Source organism: Adiantum capillus-veneris, chromosome 19 (genome assembly GCF_014529385.1).
Source record: "Adiantum capillus-veneris isolate H3 chromosome 19, ASM1452938v2, whole genome shotgun sequence".
NCBI lineage: Eukaryota > Viridiplantae > Streptophyta > Polypodiopsida > Polypodiales > Pteridaceae > Adiantum > Adiantum capillus-veneris.
The window spans coordinates 38,127,748-38,133,747 of NC_140949.1; positions in this window are offsets into that span (position 1 = coordinate 38,127,748).

Here is a 6,000-nt window from a genome sequence, read left to right on the forward strand (position 1 = left end):
TTGCTACTGTGTGTTGTTGTTGTTGTTGCCATAAGGTTGAGAAGTTGTAGCAGAGTTGATAAATCTACATCTCTTGAAAAAGGTACGGCTTTGAGGTTTGTTCCTGTCAAAGTTAGGAGAGAAAGAAGCTCTTTGTTCAGTGTGAGAGGGTTGTCCGCCTTTCTTCTTCTCCACATTAAGGGGCAAATTAATAGCCTTTGACAATGAATCCGGTTCAAACGTACCTACCTCATCGCCAATTTGTAGTGCTAAGCCACATATATACTTACACTTTGATAATTTTCTGCGGACTGGCATGTTCAATAGCTTGCAATTGAATTAAACAGTTCAAAAAACGATCAATGTAGCACTGAACATCTTCATTTTGACCCTCTCAAATTAAATTCCATTGACGTCGTGCTTTAGCTTTATACTGTGTGGGTAAAAATCGAGGTTAAAAAAAACTTTTTGAATGCATGCCAGGTACGTGGTCTTTTACCATGCTATTTGGTGGCGTTCCACCACAATGTAGCACTAATGGTGAGATGATTTGATGCACGCTTTACCATTTCACGTTTGGAAAAGTCTTCATCATGAAAATAGTCATCTAATTGACTAACCCATGCTAGAACCGTGCTAGCATCTTTAGTGCCATCAAAATCCTTGAAATTGAAGTCTTTTTTTGCTAATTTTGTTTTGCTTTGGTGCCGACGCAGACTCTCTACATGCAAAATGCAATAATTTATCTTTCAGCTCTTGCCTTCGCATTCATTCATTTGTGAGAGATTGTTGCAAATTAGCGAGCTCCTCAGCGATCGTGGCCGGCTATGGAAGATGTGCCATGCTTGCGTTCTTTTCCTTTTTTCTTTCTCTCTTTTTTTTTTAATAATATAGGGCTGTGAGTGTATATGTATATGATGATATGCAGGATACTGCTAAGAAATAAAAATAAGAGGATAAGCAAAAAATAAATATGTACTTAGCTTGATGGTCTGTGCTGGCATCGGTCCGAAAATGTGGTGCACCAAGTTCGGTTGAAAACGATGAATTATTGAGCAATTAGTCTGCAGAGCAATTGTACTTTTGCCAGCGTCGAATCTCTCGTGTCCCCAAAACAATGGCAATCAGGCAATTCAAAAGCTTTTGGCTAGGGTAGGACAGTTTGGTAGGAGGGCGCTCACTTTGTTGCCGATCTTATCGACTACATAATCGGGTATGTGCAACATTTAATATGAGATAATTATTAAATTTAATGGATTTGTGAAGATATGATTAAGGAAGCAAGAAGAAGTAGATTTGAAAGAACTCAGTAGGGCTGATTTGGGCTTTAAAAGAGAAGGAAAAGAGCGGAGTTCTCATTCCGATTGAAGAAGAAGAGGTGGAATTAAAGAAAAGCGGAACAGGGTTCATAAGAATTCTTGGAGCAGTCAACAAAGATGTCATCAAGGAATTTCGAGAAGCAAAACTTGATAATACAACATCCACGATCGTGGGATTTCCCTCTTACAAACACAATGACCGACTGTCGACCTTAGCTGAATGCAGCCAAATCAGCATCAAAGGGAGCCCTCTGACGTGCCGGATTTGGACTAGCGACCTCCAAAATTCATCTATTTCGCCAATTACATATCGTCCTTGCTATACCAAGAGAGATAAGTTCAGAGTTCAAACCGACCACTGCCAAAAGCTACAACATCGGCAACAAAGTGAGCGCCCTGGTCTCATATGCTGTGTTTGTAGCACTAAAGCATATGCCAAACATAGAAAAACACGCTGTGACGTGTTTTGGAAGAATGGTACGGGCCATCCCAAAGTCTTTGAGAGTTTTTTTTTAATGCTTTTGGGAGTCTTATATGTAAATAAAGCATGCTTGTACAAAGTGTACAAAGGCGGTGTGTGCCAGCTGTCTCTACGCATGCGGGCCAGTTGTGCGGGGTACATAGTTTTGTTGTTTTTGTACATAGAGGTGTCAAGACTTCAAGGAGTGAGTAAGTGATTTAAAAAGATGAAAAAAAACTGAACTTTTATCACCTTGGGGTCGTGAGTGAAGAGGGATAGTCAGCTGTGAAGAAGAAACTATGTGTTGCTGCAGCCTGCGGTGAAGGGTGGGGGTTTTGGTGTAGAGGTGCCCCTCTTGCCTTGCGAGAGCCTGGTGTGGTGAGTTGAGAGTGTGTCTCTCCTCAATGGGCTGATGAAAGTGGGTGCTTAGCTCTGCATATTGACCTCTCTTCATCTTGGTTTGAGGTATGGCAGCCATGTTGTGTGTGGTTCTCTTTGGTGCAGCTAGTCGAGGGTAGACTATGCGCCTATGGAGTATATATCAGAGCGCCTATGGAGTCTCTACTAGCACATGGAAGGGCGTTTGAAAAGAAGTGAAGCTCTTGGTTTTATGAGGAAAAGTGAAAAGATTTCCATTGTTTTTATTTAATTTTTTACTTTGGTTTTCTTGGTTCCCTTGCTTCCTTTGGTGCATCCAATGATAGTGGGAGTTGTAGCGGTGTAGAGGGAAGCTAGTCGAAGCTAGTCGAGGCTGAGTGTGAGTGAGACTGTCAAAATTTGTGATAGAAGATCAGCCCATATTATATTGAGAGAGCTATACTCTTCATCTTCTTTTCTTGGTGTTGGTTTGAGGTGTTGTAGAGGCCAACCCCCCAATCCTTCACATAAACTGGTGCCCCCCCGGAGGAGGAGAGAGTAGTGCTTTGCTGATTTGATTGCCAGGTTGGAGTCCACTTGGGAATGAACTCTAGGCCTTCCCTAATCTTGGTTTTAAGATGATTTTGCAGGATTTTCAGCACTTGAGAAGGTATTTGGAGGCATGTGACCATGTATTTGAGATTTGTGGACAGCTTGATGACTATAAGAAGGGTTTGCTCTTCTTGTTGGCTTGCCAATATAGACACTTTGAGCTCTTGAAGGTACTTCAAAATTTGCTTATGGATGATGCTATGTATGACATATGTGGTATTTGGGAAAAGACAAAGTATGCTCTCTTGGAGTTTAGCAAAGGTCTTGCAAGTGGAAAAGCAGGTTATGTTCATGAATATGCATCTCTATGGGATAAGGAAGACATTGTCTTCGATAGCACATGCAAAAGGGATGAGGTCATGCAAATTGTGAATGTGAACTTCCAATATGACAAAGCTCATTTGGGTAAGCCTATGGTGGAGTATGCATTGTGGAAGCTTGAGGTAGGTCTTTGTGACCAAGAAGTCAAGTGTGATAATGAAACATCATGTGATTGTGTGGAAGATAAAACTGTAGATGAGATGGATACTTGTCATGTGGGTTTGGATGCTACAGATGGTCTCATGGATATTTCTCTTGGTGATGAAAGTGATGATTTTGATGAGTTAAATGCTAATTTGGAGTCCTTTTCTATGAATGATGTTAAGGTGAATGAAGACTATGTCTCTACATATGGGTTATTTGATGAGTTCCCCATGGTTATCAATACTGATGAAAGTACTCATGCTACACATGATGATTTGGTATCTCATGCCTCTTTTGATAATGGCAAAATTGAGATCTTTGATGATAATCAATATCCCATTGATATGCATGAGATGGTGTCACATGAAGATTATGTGTCTACATTTGGATTGTTTAATGAGATTGATGACATTTCTAATGATGCCAAGCATAGAGATGAAGAGCATGCATCCCTTGTGAATTCTGATATGGTGGATGGTATTATGCCTCTTATGATTGGTTTCAAGATGCAAACAAATAAGGAAGATTCTATGAGAGATGATGTTATTGTGGATGGTGAGAGACAAGGCTTTGATGATAGTTTGTCTCTAGTTATGCCAAGAAACGATACTATGCATTGTGTCATGAGTGAGAGATGCTTTGATGTTTATGTGAAGAGGATATCGAGTACCTTTAAGAAATATTGTGATGCATCCTTACCAAGCCAATAGCTTGTGGGAGATGAATTTCTTTGATTGGCATCGTTATGAACATGGTAGCCAACTCATTGTATGTTCTTTCTTTTATGATGAGGTGTATGGTAGATATGTTGGGAGGTACCATGCTGATATCACTGATTTTGAGAATGTTCATTTTTCAAATGATGGCATGCAATGTTATGTGTTTGATAGAGGTAAGTGGTATATACTTGATTTTACAAGTGCATGGGCTTTTGCTTTAAGCGAGGTAGCTCTTGGTATATCATGTGTACGGTTGTTACATGAAGAATGGAAGTGAGTGGTGAGAGTAGCCACCCTTTTTTGGTATTTATCATGGGAATTGGTGCCTTCTTGGGATGCAAGCTACATAAAGTGACTACTTGATGATAGAATGTGTACATGAAACACTTGAAAGTGTTCCATGCTTGTTGGGGGGGCAATATGTGACGTGTTTTGGCGGAATGGTACGGGCCATCCCAAAGTATTTGAGAGATGTTTTTTAATGCTTTTGGGAGTCTTATATGTAAATAAAGCATGTTTGTACAAAGTGTACAAAGGCGGTGTGTGCCAGCTGTCTCTACGCATGCGGGCCAGTTGTGCGGGGTACATAGTTTTGTTGTTTTTATACATAGAGGTGTCAAGACTTCAAGGAGTGAGTAAGTGCTTTAAAAAAATGAACAAAAACTGAACTTTTATCACCTTGGGGTCGTGAGTGAACAGGGATATTCAACTGTGAAGAAGAAACTATGTGTTGCTGCAGCCTGCGGTGAAGGGTGGGCGTTTTGGTATAGAGGTGTCCCTCTTGCCTTCCGAGAGCTTGGTGTGGTGAGTTGAGAGTGTATCTCTCCTCAATGGGCTGATGAAAGTGGGTGATTAGCTCTGCATATTGACCTCTCTTCATATTGTTTTGAGGTATGGCAGCCATGTCGTGTGTGGTTCCCTTTGGTGCAGCTAGTCAAGGGTATACTATGCGCTGCAATTCCTTGCTTGTACATACGCAAAAGGGCAAGGTTTTCCCCAAGTTTTCCATCACTTTTCGTGAGTTTTTTTGCTGAAATTTTTGGGTTTTCAAAGTGAGTTTGATTTGGATGGATTTTGGTCAAGCTATGTGTATATATCAGAGCGCCTATGGAGTCTCTACTAGCACATGGAAGGGCGTTTGAAAAGAAATGAAGCTCTTGGTTTTATGAGGAAAAGTGCATAGATTTCCATTGTTTTTCTTTAATTTTTTACTTTGGTTTTCTTGGTCCCTTGCTTCCTTTGGTGCATCCAAGTATAGTGGGAGTTGTAGCGGTGTAGAGGGAAGCTAGTCGAGGCTGAGTGTGAGTGAGGCTGTCAAAATTTGTGAGAGAAGATCAGCCCATATTGTCTTGAAAGAGATATATACTTCATCCTCTTTTCTTGGTGTTGGTTTGAGGTGTTGTAGAGGCCAACCCCCCAATCCTTCACAACGCATGTGCTCAATAGAAGGCTTTCTATCATGCCATGTGTCAGATGGAGTAGTAGACTGCAAAGCTTTTGTAGGACACCTGTTCAATACATAAGTGGCACACATGATGGCCTCAAGACAAAACAAATGCGGCAAAGCTTGACTTTTGACCATACATCGTGCCATTTACGTAAGTGACGTGTATTTCCTCTCAGCAACACCATTGGTGTTTTATTCCATGACTAGCCAGAAATGCATTAAATTCATGAGACATATACTCCCCCCCTCGATCGGAACGGAGGGTGCCCATAGTACATTTTGAGACATTTTCAGCCATAGCCAAAAATTGTTTGAAGCACATAAAAACTTCCAACTTCGCTTTAAGCGGAAATACCCATGCATGCCTGGAGCAATCATCAATGAAAGTCACGAAGTACAAGTAATTACCCAAGGATGGAGTTTGCATGGGCCCACAAACATCACTATGCACAAGCTGCAACCTGCATGTGGCCCTAACTGAACCATCCTTTGGAAACTTCGAATGCTGCATCTTACCCAAAATACAACCTTCACAAACATGTTTGACAGGTGCTTCAAGAGGCGGCAAAGAAGCAACCATATCAGATTTCTGCAAACGCAACAAACTGACAAAATTCAGATGTCCAAAACGTGCATGCCAAA